Below are 15466 nucleotides of genomic sequence, written 5' to 3' on the forward strand. Positions count from 1 at the left end.
ACTAAGTAGTTCGTCTTTTCTCTTGTGAAACAGAAATATACTTAAGCTAAAAGAGGACTTAAATGAGCTGTTTGTAAGTTTTGCTATGGCTTCATAGCTAATGTTACCATTAACAGCTCTTTATTGACCAGTCTAGAAGAAATTTTATATGAGTTCAGCATAAAACTTAATTCCGTTTCACTCACCAACATCTGTCTCTTGTCTATACCATGTTCTTCCTTCAACTGAAGTTAGCAAAATAACTAGCTAGCCCTGGCCAGTCTTGTCACTTTCTGATAGCGACTCACAGTAGCCTCCAATTTGCCCTTAAGACATAGCGCTGCTCAGAGAGCATATTATAACCTCTTGTATTGTAAATACCACAATGGACGAAGCTCTTGTGACAATCACCACCACCCACTCCCTTCTAGAAACCACCAGAGAAGACTTAAAAATAGCCCCTTTAACATCAGCTTTGTGTGGTTGGCCCAAGAAAGTTTTCAAGAGTGGCGTCATTTTTGCTTCATTCTGGTACAACAAGACATAATGAGTTTTTTGTGTGTCCTGAAAGTGAAAGCTGGGAACCACAATCCTTGTTTTTCCCCATTCGGCCCTAAGGGACAGCAATGAACTGCACAAACTTGACCATGTGATACGAAGATGAGATTTGTGTTTTCAAACAGTTGTCACAACCCGGCAAAGGAAGTGAAAATGCTCACAGTTGTACTTGGAGGAACAGACAAAATCACATGTATTAACATAAATGGAAACAGGAAACATCAGCTAAATGTATGAAATGGTCGACTGATTTATGAAAAAGTGGTGTTGTATGGTGTAAAATAAAAAGAAGTACAACTCAACCAAACCAAACAAAAACCATGTGGTGTGAGGGGGAGTTCTAGCAATGGAGAGAGAGAGAGAGAGAGAAAAGAAATCTGGACGGCTGATGCATTCTGGATGGATTCTGTTTTACAAGGGAAGAGGCTTCAAAGATGAGGACAAACTGGTTGGTTTTGCAAGTTGTCTGTTTACATTAGACATCAATCGTCCACTGTGGATGTAATTCTTGGAGAAACTGGGCTATTTCCCCTCTTCAGTCTGTTCAGCTTACATTACTAACTTGCTGTTCCATGCCTGCCTCTGAGCACCTGTCTACCAGCTGCCCTCACTGAGTTCCTGCTTTTGTCACATCACATGATACAGTAGCTCACCTGCCTGCGCACCTGCTCCCCATGACCCCATCAGTCTCAGTATACAGAGATACAAGCTAGATTGTCTTTCTTTCTGTCTTATTTTATCCTGCTTATATCTCCTTCCATCCTTCCTTCCTTCCTTCCTTGCTTGAAAGCCAAAGCAAAAGCCAAAGTAAGTCCTCCAGCTGACAAAAGCTTTAAAGTTACAAACTCAGGAAAGAACAGCTGAAAGTCACCATCGATGGGATGCATAAGAAGTTTTTACTTTACAGTCCCATTGGGGGTCTTTTAGTTGTTACCAACTCCTCTGCAACCCAGCAACGTATGACATCAACATAGAACAGTCCACGCCAAAATATGGAAAGGTGTGAAACCTAACTCAAGGTCTCTGCTGTTTACACATTCCTGCTGTTTTCATCCTGCCTCTGCAGATACACGTGCTTTCCCTCCGGACAGGCTCTGTGGCCTGCTTCTAATCTGCGGATCTGGTGGGAAGTCACAATGGTCAATATTTGTCAGGCCTGTAGGTAGTGATCAATACAAACTCTGTTTTCACACAGACAATAGGAGGCTCTGTTAAATCTGAGAGCTGTGATGACCTGTTAACGATGACCGGACATGTGAGGAAATATGAACCTGTGCGTTCCCCTCCTGTGAGGTTAGGGTTAAATTTCAAGGGAGCACAGTTGACAGAGAGGATGGATGAAATGCAAGCCAAGTAATTTTGGTAGCTAGATCTTGATCTGTTTATCATGTGCTTTTTAGTTGGTGAGGATTGTCCCTGTATTATCAGTGTAAATCACAAAGAGGGGCCACAAAAGGTGGTCGAAGGCAATCACTGCATACAAGACACCCCCAGGTTGCCAGAAGCATCAGGTTCACTGGTATATTGGTTGGATTTGCATTATAAACCTATGTTGTGGCTCTGCCTTTCAAAGCAGTAAGTGCTGCAATATTAATACAATTATCTTAATTTGATATAATAATATACATTTTAAATGATGTTTTACTATTAAATATAAAGAGTTGATATTTACATTAACTACATTTCATTTCATTGTTGTTTTAAACTACATCCAAACTGAGGAAATATGCAATGAATGAATGAGTGAGCGACTGTAGAAAGAAATATTGATACATCTCAGTCATCACAGTCGAACATAAAAAAAAAAAAAAAATGAAATGGGGGTAAAACTTAATTTCTGGATCTCTGTCCTCATCATAAACTTTCATGTACTATGTCCTGTGTGCAAAATGAGAGCTGGGAGGTGTACATACTGTATCACAAACTGTCCACAGAGAGTGGGAGGCGGTTGGGGCTACTGATGCCTTCAAAAGGAAATTTATGCCCGTCCACCTGCAGAAAGGTTAATGTGGGAGTGATTTAGTCTAATCTATTAATTTTCTGTATCTGCTCCTCCCACTCAGGGCTGCAGAAAGCTGGATCAATCCAAGCATGCATTTGGCATTAGGTAGTTTAAACCCATATCAGACTGCCAGTCTATCACACATACAATCAGATGCAAGTTCACACAAAGTTAGTCTCCGTTCACAAAGAAACATGGAGAACAAACTCAACGCAATGTTCTACATCCAGGAAACACCCAGCACCTAAATGCTGTGAGGCGACAGTGCTGACCACTGCGCCACTGTGCCACCCTCTGTTGATGTCAGCTTCCAGGACCTGTAGGTAGCCAGTTTCCTCCAACTGCCATTTGGCTGTCGCACTTTGCCTTCCACACGAACAAGAACAGAGTGAGCTGCAACTTGTCGCGGTAACCAGGAGACAAACACATTCAAAACCCTGCTGGGCTCCCTCTGATGCTCTCATCCTCCTTCTGTTCATCCTCTGCACGCACACAGAGGCGTGTGTGTGGAAGCTATACACACACGCATGGCTTCGTCTTCTCATTTATACACATACACATCAACTAGAAACACCCATACTGTACACATTTATACACACGCACACCTCATAAAAGGTCAAACCACAAAACTCAGCACTGTGTTGAGTCATCACCAAAAATGGAAAGTTTTAATCTTTTCAGTCTTTTTTTTTTTTTTTTTTTTTTTTATGATTTCATTATTTTTTTTTCTTAACACAAAGAACAAACTGAGAAATAGGAAGAAAAAACAGCAATAAAAACCAGGCCATTTGTCATAGTTTCCCGCTGCCGGTAGCTGTGGACAGAATGAGAAAGTGGTGGCGGTAGCTCGGGGCATGATGGTGCATCTTAAACAGGGGAGTTCCAAACCAAAGGGGGAGGGAGGTGTGGCACTGGCGTGGCCCAAAACAGGGACTGGAGGGACCGTGGTGGCCCCTGATACGAAGCGTAGAGGGGACGTGGAGGTGATAGATGGAGCTGGAGGCAGGATATCTGGGTAGTGTTGAGGTGTGCGTATGTGTGGTTGTGTGTGTGTGTCTGGTCAGTGTATAGAGGGGCTTGTAATGATGTTGGTCTGGCTGGACTCACGACTGCAGAACACAAGCCATTCGTTACACAGAGACAGTTACACACCAGGCTAAATGAGGCTTGTCCAACAGTCTGGCTGGAGGTGTGTGTAAGGGTGTGTGTAGGCGTGTCTTAAGAGTTTTACTGTTTTTTTAGTATGAGTGTAAAATGTGTGCTTCTGTGTGTGTGTGTGTATGTGTGTGTGTGAGCTCCTCTGTGCTGTGTCACCACGCTCATAAAAGCCATCACAACGGACGCTAACCTCAAAACCCGCGCGACCCAAAAAAAAAAAAAAAATGGCCCTTGATGTGAGAGGAATCAGAATTGAGCTCATTACTTTTTCCACAATGAGAAAGTTGTTTGTGTGACACTCCTAATTCTAATACTTGTGCATGGCCCGCTTTTATTTGGAAATTTCTCTGGCTGTCCTCTTTACTCTTCTCAACACGCTAGGTCTGCTCACTTTTTCTGAGCTGCATTTTCCACAAAAGGCAATAAGTTTGACATAATTGACAATAAACAGAGCATAAGCAGATTAATTAAATCAGCTCAAGACAAACATTGTAAAATGAGCTCTCTTTTGGATGCGAGTAAAGAGACCGAAGACTTTAAAATCTTGTCTGTGTTCCAGTGACAAAAGAAAAAAAAAAAAGCCCTCAAGTAGTTAGAGGACAAAATTGATAACATAATGAAAGACTGTATTCCAGAACAATAATCTGTATGGTCCTGGGTTTACAGCTGCTTTGGGCTGCAAACAAATTAACTTCTTGCCATTGATTTACTGACTGAAAAAACAACAAAAAAAAAACAATAAAGGCTGATGCTGCAAACATCATTTCTCTTTCTTCTGTGTCCAATCTTTCCTCTTCTTTTAGTATTCCCTTTTTGAAAAGATTCAGCTTGCCGGATCACTTTCAGAAACACTTAGCTTCACATTCAACAGTGATATTCACACTTGAGAGCTGCCACCTCAACCAAAGTCAACCACGGGGCAGCTCTTTTGGAGAAACTGGGACCCCCTGCCCCAATGGTATGACCTGATGGAAGTTGTTTTTTTTAAGACAAACTTTGAAAGGTGAGTGAACAACTGAGCCCCTTCTCTGAACTCTCAGTACAACCATTCCTCATTCAATAGCCTTTAATAATAAATTATATTTGGTGTGGTGCAGGAATGTTCAAGTAGTTTGGCACAGAGGTTGAAGTGTAAGCGAGCACTCTGAAAAAGCTGCTTCAAAAATGTGTGAATGTGTGAACAGATACTGGTGAGAAGATTAAAAAGGATCCGGAACATCCAGGTTTCATTCATTTAAAGGCAGTTGTCAGTAAGGAAAACAATCCACAGCAGGATATACAGTAATACTATGAGGCAGGATTTTACAGCTCTGGAAAGGTATCATGGAAGCAATCTGTTTATTCTCTTTCTGGGCAATCACAAGGTAAACAGTAGAAATAAACTGTGCACTTTACAAGTGTGCAATTGCAAGTATTTGATAGGCCAATACAGCAAAATGATGGATGACACTTTTTATTTTTTTGGCACACAAGCCTGCATTTGTCTCTGCTGGAGCCCTATATGTTGCCATGTGGTGGTCTCATTTAAATGATGAGAGGGCTGTGTTTTTCCCCTTCAGTGCTAATTTCAGACTTTTTTTTTTTTTTTTACAAGTTTTTTCTGGAGGTTTTTCACCTTTTGTGGACGGTTGGCAGCAGAGAGAGAGAGACAAGGAAACACAGGGAGAGAGAGAGTAATATGACGTGAAACATAGGTCCCAGCCTGGAATCGAAGCTGTGGATGTTGCAGTTATGAGGCGTGTGTTGAGTAAACATTAATCTCCTCTTCAGTAATACTCCTCTAACTCCCCCCATGACACTGCAGACCTTCCAATCAGAACCAGTCTCTGCTCTCTGTCACAGGTACATGGTAATTCTGCTGCAGTGATTTAACAGTAACAGAAACCTTCCAGTGTTTGTTTTAGATCTCTAAAATGTAAACAGCTTTTTTTAGGGAATATAATGAAAGCTGATCATTTGCATTTAATTCATCTGCTGTGGTGAACGTGGAATCCAGCGTTGAACTATAAATAAAAAAAACAATCTTCATGTATGTACACTGGGACAACGTCAAGTATGAATGCAGTTTAACTATTAAGATTCAGCCTTCATGTAAAATCTGACCAACAAAGTCTCCAAACTTAAGGTCGGTCCATCTTTTAGCCTCCCAGGCGTACCAGGCCTTCATAACAGTAACAATGATAAACATGTAGTTGAGGTTGTGGAAGGGTCACAGGTCGGTTAGGTTTTCAGGTTGATTTTATGGACAGTCAGAGACATATCTCATTGCCTTCTCTTATATCTTACTTTACTAAAACATATTAGATGCTAAACCGGGGTTCAGGGTGATAAAATAGTTGAGTGAAACAGGGATTACGTGTCAAAAAATGCAGTGTAAAAGCCAAATAAAACAACACACATTAAGAAATGCATGACATAAACTACACTGGCAATTCACCATCCATCATCCATTTTCTATACCCGCTCATTCTTTTGTGAGGACGGAGTACGGTGGCCCTGAGAGCTCGACACACTGCAGCTTAAGAAAACACATGCAAACAGACAAAACGCAAGCAAGTTAAGGGGACATCTTAATCATTTTGACAACACAGCTATCGCAAATACACACAACACATCCAGATACAGGAATGCACATGCGACAATGGGAGCGTTTCCAGGGGACATAAAAAGTGAGGAACCCGTCTATGACGTGCCAGTTGTTCAGCACAAAGCATTGTCGCCTGTGCTACTCACAGCACTTAACTGTATTTGGTTGAGTTGTGTGTATTTGCAGTGTATCCCTAATGTTGTTTTCTTAATTTTCTTGTGTTTTGTCTCTTATTTTCTTGAGTTGCAGTGTGTGTGTCTCTGTCATCATATCCCAGCACACACTGGGGAAGAGACAGAGTAAACCCCAGTGTCGGGTCAGACTTTTTAATGTTACGTCCTCTTTAAGCTGGTTTGGAGGAGGATCACCATCATAGACTTAGATCAGCCTACATGTCTCTCTCTCTCTCTCTCTCTCTCTCTCTCTCTCTCTCTCTCTCTCTCTCTCTCTCTAACCTCTGATCATTGATTTGTTTTCACTTTCTGAACGAAATCAAACTTCTGCTCTCTCTCTCTCTCTCCCTCTCTCTCTCCCCCTCTCGCTCTCAGCCCACAATTCACTTAGCTGTCTTGCCATTCCTCCTACCTTTCATTCCCTCACTGCACCCCTCTCTGCTCTCTCTGTTTCCTCCATAATGATGTTAATAAAGTGAGCAGAATGGATTATCCAGATTCCCATGGCAGCTGGCCTGCCCTCTGCTCCGTCTCCCGCTCCCCCTCTGTTTACTGGAGGGAATCATTCACTTAGTCTTATCGCTTTACACCCGCGCTATCTGAACGCACACACACAGGCCATGCGAACACATACATACTGATTAGTGGCATGTTTACACGGCTGTGATGGGAACGCAAGGTAAAGTTAAGAGATGGGAAAACACAGAGGGGATCTGATAGAGGATTTGGAAACTAAAGACGCGGCTCAAGCCCGCCTGTAATGTAGACCGCCGACCACAGAAGGTGCACAGAGAGTAAGACAGACAGAAAGAGAGGCAGCATCCTCTAAATGTTTCCAAATGTTTCCTCCCTAAACACTGAGGAGACATCAGTGCACAGAAACAGGCCCATATTCCCACCACTGGTCAGGGGGTAATTGCTCTAGCAAACCTCTCTCGAATCTAATATAAACTAACGAGGCAGATCACTCCGTCAGACGTTAGCAGACAGTGGACAGTGAGCAGAGAACATGCTGTAGTTCCATTAGAACCAAGTTTCTCAGGGCTGAGGAGGAGAAAAAAAAAGGGGAGAGATGAGGGGGAAGGACTTGGCTGCGTGTGGAATTAGTATCCTATTTTAATAAGTTAAGCCCCTACATACCACATGCTTGTTCTTCATTACTCTCTTCCTTTGTCCCTCGTTGGTTGTTACCACAGTAACTCTTCCTGTAAAACAAGACAAGAAACCAATGTAGAATAAAATCATATCAGGCAATGAGGATTAGAAGAGCATTAAGTGAGAAGCAGCTGTGAGAGGTGATTTACTGGCGCTGACCAGGATGCACCTCTCCCCTCCATCATGCCCTGAGAGGGAAAATGAATCTGAAAACTACTGACAAAGGCCAGGCCAGCTGTTGTGTCTTAGAGTGAGAGATTGGGCACATCTGGAGGATATCAAAAGGAACAGGTAGTGTGATTTTCCCAGACATGCTACCCTATGTAGAAATGCCTCTAAAGAACAGTGGAGGAATCAGTAAGGGCATTCACTCAAGCACTTTGCTTAAGTATAAATAAGGTATCATAAATTAAGCATATTACCTAAGTTTGAATGCTTACTTGTACGTTTACTTAAGCATTTCCCTTAAATTTTAACTATACATTTCAGAGGTAAATGGTGCACATTTATTTGACATGTATAGTTACTCATTAATTACAAAATATGATGCACTGTTATAGGCTGAAGGACCCAACAGAATATAAAACAGTAAATTAGCCTCACTTCAACCAACTACAGCAGTAAAATGCCTCACAGCCATTTATTAGCAACATTCACATCATAATGTGATGATGCTGGGTTGAGTGTTCACTCTTCATCACTCTTTGTTTAACATTCAAATGTTCAGCAATGTAAATACAAATATTCAACCAACAATTAGGAAAGCATGTAATGTTTGGAGTTAGAGTTACAGTTAGTTGTTGAATCTCAACTAATAACCTGTTGAAATTACAAATACACTGTAAACTATCCAAATAAAGTGTAACCCAAATATCTAATGTCTTTGAATAAATACTCAATCACGTTGCTATGAATACATGGAAACTGTGTTTGTTTGCTGCAGTTGTTCCATCATACTGGTTGCAAAAAGATCTGTTCTTGAAAGTCAGCCACACCTGACTGCATGACCAGTCAGGTGACCATGATTTGAGCCAGCAGTCCACATGGCCAGTCGGCCTGTGCTCCGCTCTCATCTCTTTCTTTGTCAGAGGCCTTTGTTGTTTCTTCAGTGGATGAAATTCTGGAAGGTCACTGTCACCTGAACACTGCGTACTGCACTGTGACATAATGTGTGTGGAGGCGGTGCCTGTGTGTTAACCTGGGGAGGACCAAACGCTTTTACAGGAGGGGCTCGCGTGCACAAACATGGTAAATGGACTGCAGTTATATAGCGCTTTATATAGCACTTTTGTAGTCTTAACAACTCACAGCACTTTACACTACGAATCTCAATCACCCATTCACACACACATTCACACACACATTGACACACACATTGACACAGTGCTTGCTATATACTCACATCTCTTTCATACACCGATGGCACGTTGTGGGCAATTTGGGGTTCAGTATCTTGCCCAAAGACACTTCGACATGCACACTGGAGGAGCCGGGGGATTGAACCACTGACCTGACTTGAACGACTGCTCTACCTCCTAGGCCATAGCTGATCCATGTACTAACATGCATGCACTACCAGACCAGCTACCAAAACAAAGACCAGAGGAACTCAGGTTACAACACACACACACACAGAGGGGGTGTGACTTAGTTCTCTGCTCAGGATGCCGTTACTCAACTATATCTTTACTTAGAAATAGTTGTTTTCTACTTTAAAATCTCATTTACAGAAGCTTTAAAGTATTTCCAGTGTAAGTGATGGAGGCAAAAATCCACATTTTGAATTAGTAACGTATGTTAAGTTGGGATCAAGCAAACGGCTGTCTTACTAGTAACAAAAGTCCCCTGTGTCCCTACTTCTTCTTACTGTGCTTTAGTACTTTAAAAAGGCTGTAACTTTGCTTAAGCTTCATGTTTCTTCAGCTCAACTTTGAAATACTTTTCCACACTGAAAAAAGAGATTTTTTTTTCTGCCGTCATTTAAATCTCTTTAGGAAGGGATCTCTTTATAGAATGTAAATGTAATACTTGTAGCCACCAAAACCTCCTCACCTTAAAATAACATATTCAGTGTAGGACTTACTTTAAGTGGAGTGTTTTTACACTGTGGTGTTGCCACTTTTACCGAGGTAAAGTATCTGAACAATAAAACCTCTCGATCAACAGATTCTCAGACCTGTCCACCAGCTGATGAAAAGAGCTAAACCAGGGGAAGAAACCTTTTCCTCATGAGGCTGGAGTCAAAGTTCTGCCGGAGCTCAACAAACGCAGCAAATGTGCTGTCTACCGTGGCTTGAATAATGAACACAATGGCAGAAACAGGGTGAAACAGAAGTAGGAGCGGAAAAAAGATTTGTGAAAGTCAACGCAGTAAAAAGTATGGAGGAGAAGAGTAGGAAACAGAGGTGAGATTGTGGCAAAGGGGGAATAGGGAGGAAGGGAGGGTGGAGGCAGGAAAAGAGGCAGTGGCCAGTTGGTGAAAATGGGATGGAGACTGTACCTGAGAATGAATGAGCACATTGCAATTCCTTAATACAGTTAGCCAATTAGCTAAGAGGTGTGCCATGCCAGCTCCAAAGATTCGTTACGGCCTCAATCAAGTCATCCACAGCGGAGTCTGCTGGCAGTCAATATGGAATCAAAATGGAAAAGTGCTTGATTGAGTTTAGAAATGAATCGTTCTTAAAGAATTAGGAATAGGAATACTTCTGTCTTTGTGTTGGTCGCAGTACAGCACTTGGATGTTAGAGCTCTTTTCACTTTGCTCTCAGAGGTCATGATGACGCAGCAGCTGAGGGGACCAATTAGATTTAAGCAAAACGGAGGAACAACTCTTCCCTAATCCTCCTCATCTTTCACGCTTTCTCCAACAATTCTCCGGCCCTTTTTCTTCCCTTCATTCACTCAGTCTGCCTCCTCTCATCTTTCAGGCATCATCCATACGTCCGTACATGTTTTTCCATTAGTCAGCGACTCTATCCATCTATCAATATATCTAAATCTCTTATCCCCGTCCTCATCGCCCCCGTCTCGTTCCGCGGCAGGGCTCAGCAGAGCGCCACCGGGCTCAAGGCAAACCTAATTTGGACTCTTAATTTCTGTCAGCCCTGTTGGACACAGTCATGAAGAGGAGGAGGAGGAGGAGGAGGAGGAGGGGTCTGTACGCAGCCTCGAGCGAGAAGAGGGAACAGTGCAAAATGTTCTTGCTCCCCTTTCCCCTCTTTTTTTTTCTACCTCTCTCATTGTCACTTTTCTTTTTATTGTCCCCCCTCGTCTCTCTCTAAATATGTTTGCGCTCCACTCTCTCCCTCTCCCTCTTTCTCTCTCTCTCTCTCTCTCTCTCTCTCTCTCTCGAGATGCCACCCCCTCCTCCCCAACCCTCACTCCCACTCTAATTAATTCTGCTGCGAATTAATTATCAGGAGGAATCTTCCCAAAAACAGAGGAGAGAGGGGCGAGAGCGGGGAGTAATAGAGAGGGGATCTGCATTAATCACCCCTCTATTCCTCAGCAACAGAAAAATGAAAAGCTTGAAACAAAAGAGGCCACGAAATGAAAGAACAACACAACAAAAACACGATAAACAAAATTGTTTACTTCGCCCTCACCTCCGCAGCTGAAACCCCATGGGGATGTGATTAGGAAAACAGAGCTCTTTCTCTCCCTCTTCTTCTTCTCTTTTTTTTTTGTTTTGTTTTTTTTTTTTCTGCCCCTCCTTTGCTCCGCTCACTCTTCTTTGATGAAGTTGTGGGAGTTCAGAGGGAAGCGGCGCGGCTGGGATATCGCCCGAGCACAAAGCACCATGGGAAGAGCAAACTTTGGCTCATCTGAGGAGGAGAGGGCTGAGAAGGAAGAGGTGTCTGCATGTATGTATGTATTTGTGTGTGTGTGTGTGTGTGTGTGTGTGTGTGTGTGTGCGCGCTGCGACAGCTCTCTGTGCATGCTTACACTCAGGAGTGCTGTCATACTCGGCTGATTAAAACTTCCAAAGCGAGGAACGTGAAGTTGAAGCCGTTCACTGATGTGTTACCTCGTTCCAGGTCACCTCGCCGTGTCCTGCATGTTAATCAAGACGTTTGTTTAGCAGAAAACACAGAGGCTTGTCAAACTTCAGGGGGCCCAACAAACCAATGACTCAGTCTTGCTTATGTGCGTGTTGCTGGGGTAACCCAGACTCCCAGAAAGAGTGACAATGAGGGGATATGATGTCAGGAAGGCACAACCTGATTGGACCCGTCTACGTCGAACAATATTGCACTTTTCACGTCAGCTTTCTTGGGTGGGAGACAGAAGACATTTCAAATTTTCTCTCCCAGATGGCATGTGAGTAAAATCCCTCTATCTGTTTGTCTGAAGAGGGGGGGTGCTCGTCTCACTCACAATGAAGATGTCATCAAACCAAGCTTAGCTCCCCTCCCCACAGACACATGTCCACACAGCAACTTGCCAACCCCACCCAGAACCAAACACACAATGCATTCACACACTCCGTCTCCACGTCCGCGCCAAGCCCAGATCATCAGCACAATGGCTGCTCCCCTGCAATAAAAGAGGGATTTGAATGAAATCCTAAACTGTGGTGCACCACATAGGAAGTGTCTTGACCCACTGTCAGAGGGAATAAAACTTGTCTGTTGAGATATCTTGAAGCACAGGCGAAACAAAACGACCACCTCCCACTCTCTTCTCAGGGTGGGACGACACCTTCAGTTTCTTTCGAAAGTCACATGGACTCATGGGAAGCTTCTTTATTAGTCCGGCCTCCATCCCTAGTAGCACTGAAGAAAACATGAGGCTGAATGCGAGCCACCATCCAGACTGCGGTTTCCCCTCAGTTCATTTTGTTATGATCAGCTTTCCAAGCTTGAATAACTGCTGGCTATCACATGTCAACATCCGTCTCCTTGTCCCCATAAAATTCATTGATTTGGGGTTTGCTTCCTGTTTTTGGTTCAGATTACAGTTGTAATGAAAGTCACTGCAATTTGCGTGAAAACCCACGTTTGTGGTCATCGATTGATGCAATTATTTCATGTGGACGACAGCTCAAATGGCATCTTTTTCACCTGGCCAAATGAAACACACTAATGGAGTAAAAGCTCCAGAGGGCGGAGAAAAAAAACACTCCAAACGTGCTCTGAAAGGCACGAAGCTTTCCCATATGGCACCTTCTCACAACCTGACACCTCCCTGCACAGACTAAATGAGTGGCCGGTTATTATGATAGTAAAGAAGCCAAATCTTGTTATGAGTCGTGTTTGTGAGGTGATGCGAGGATAAATACGGTTCAAAAGGGTTTTGGATGAAGAGTTTCTGTGGGAATGAAATGCGAAAATGTTGCCAGCGTATTACAGTAAATGACACTGCATGGGAATGAAAAATGCAGACATGTTACATAACTTCTGGTAAAGTTTGTACTTTAACTCCAGTCTGCTTCAAAAGGGTAATCATGTTTTGCCATGCTGGTTTCAGTGAGAGGGATAAATACTGCTGGATGTTTTTTTACTTCTTTAAATGTCAAAATATCAGCTGCACTGCTGGAGATTAAAACTTTGGTAGAGTTAATGTCTCACACTCTCTATTAACCCTTTAAATCCTGGCTGTTTTTGATTGGCGTTCACTCTCATTATTTACAGTCTCACGGCATAGGTACAGCATTTCTGAGCCAGACATCTCATATACTGTTAATTTCCCAAGATGTTAGGCTGCTCAGAAACGCCAGCTTTTAGCTTGTGAGTGATATCATACTGGGTATGTTCTCGGTAGAGGTGGACAAAGTACAGAGCTCCACCACTTAAGTCAAAGCATAGGTAATAGGTAAGCCTGGTCAAATATTAATCCAATACAGGTGAAAGGTGTTCAGTCTAATTTTCACTTTAATTAAAATACCGGAGTACATTTTAAAAATACTTTTAAAAGTACTTTTTTGTGTCAATGCATTTACAGAACCTAATGATTCTAAAACAAAGAACAGACTGACTGACTGTAGAGCCTGTAGAATAAAAAGCTTCTTGAATATGATGCAAAGCCAGTAGAAATGGTCATAAAAACACAACTGAATCAACAAAAAGAGCCATTGTCATTTCTATATTTCTTTTTTTTTAGGCAGTAATGAAGCTTGGTCATGGTAAACACAGCAAACATTGAAAAGTATAAAAATTACAATCTTAAGATAAGGCCATGGTGCTCAGGTGAAGAATATTCTGCCTCGTCTAACCTAGCCATCACTAGGCCACTGCCACGATCAAACTGAACTGTTAAAAAATGCGGCAAGCACAGCACGACTGACAGCGTAGGAGTTCGCTGTGATTGTTTTCTCTCCTGTGACGAGCAATGTATGGTCTATCACACTTTAGAAAATAAAGGAGAATTCATTCTGCTGACTAAAAGCTTTGCTTCAAACTATTAAGTACTTCATAGAAATGTAGTGCAGCCTAAAGTGCAAGGTTCTCAAACATCAACATACAGGAAATGTCAGTGTGTCAGGTATGTATGACCCGTGTTGATAGGACATTATATGTATTTTTATCACAACTCTCATGCTTTTGCTGATATAAACAGGATATAAGTGTAATGCTGCCATTCTGTCAGTGACCAAGGCCTTGTTTTTTTTCGGCCTATAATGGTTTATGTTTTAGCAAACCTGCACCATTGATAATCATGCTGTGTTTGCTCACAGTTCCTGTTTGGACTCCTGTAACTGCTCTACAGATGACAATCAATCGGAGTACTTTCGACATATCTGAAAGTGTAAGAAGAAAGTTTTAATACAGCTTTTAAGCAATTTACAGATATTTATCCTCACTGGACATCAGAGATGCAGCTATTACTGGAAAGAGTAAGTGGTTCTGATTGCAGCAGAAAATCTGTGTGCTCTTTATCCCCTGGCAGCAGGGGCTTTGAGAAGCTGTTTGACCATCTGCAAGTCTCATTGTTTGAAGTATAGTGATGCCATAATGGGCAAGAGGGTTAGGGCTGGTTTGACTGACTCTTGTTCTCTCTTCAGACAGAATATAAAATGAATTTGAAGTTAACATGAGGATAAGATTAAACACAAATTGGCCTGGGATGGTGTAAGCTGAAAATGTTTCAACTTGAGAGACAATTTGACAAGAGACAAGAGGAAAAATGAGAGAGACTGGAGGGAAATAATAGAAAGAACTGGAGTTTGTGGTGAGTCCTGAGCTGAACACAAACACGCTGCCTCCTCGGGCACGGTTATGCCACAGTAGCTTGCTAGCTTACAACTAACATTTGCGCAGTTGGCACAGAGTATTGGCTGCTCAGGGCAACAGTCCAGTGGTCAAAGTGACAGAAAAAATCTCCTCTGCTTTCTGTCTGAACACACCTTCAGAGGACGAGGTTCAACATTTGACACAGAAAGCATCAGTCAGGTGTTCAGCTGCAAATGGTTAAAAGTAGGACAATTCCAGACCACTGCTTTACTCAGCCCGAGTAAATTATACAAGACCACACATTTCTCAGACTGCCGCCATCCATCACTGCAGACACACTCCATCACACTCAGTGACGCTTCTTTCTGGTGTCTAGCAAAGAGGCTTCAACTTAGTCTGGGCTTCTGTCCTCCACACAGAGGCCTATCGACACCGTTTGGAAGTGGGGATGATCGATGAGCTACTGCGTCATTCCCCAGAGCACGTCAGAACTGTCACTGTGCGCCTTGTGCCAGGCCCACCGCCGTCCAAAGACAATGTGATGCGTCATCAAGCCAGATCTTTCCCCCGGACAAGAGGATCAGAGCCCAAGTTAGAGGGCGGTACATTTTCCCCCTCTCTAATCCCATCTCTAGCCATGAAGCATCAGCTGCTGTCCCAACCTAGGCCACATAGAAAC

This window comes from Trachinotus anak, unplaced genomic scaffold (genome assembly GCF_046630095.1).
Source record: "Trachinotus anak isolate AG129_WGS33_773 ecotype Australia unplaced genomic scaffold, CSIRO_AGI_Tana_v1 ptg000025l, whole genome shotgun sequence".
Taxonomy (NCBI): Eukaryota; Metazoa; Chordata; class Actinopteri; order Carangiformes; family Carangidae; genus Trachinotus; species Trachinotus anak.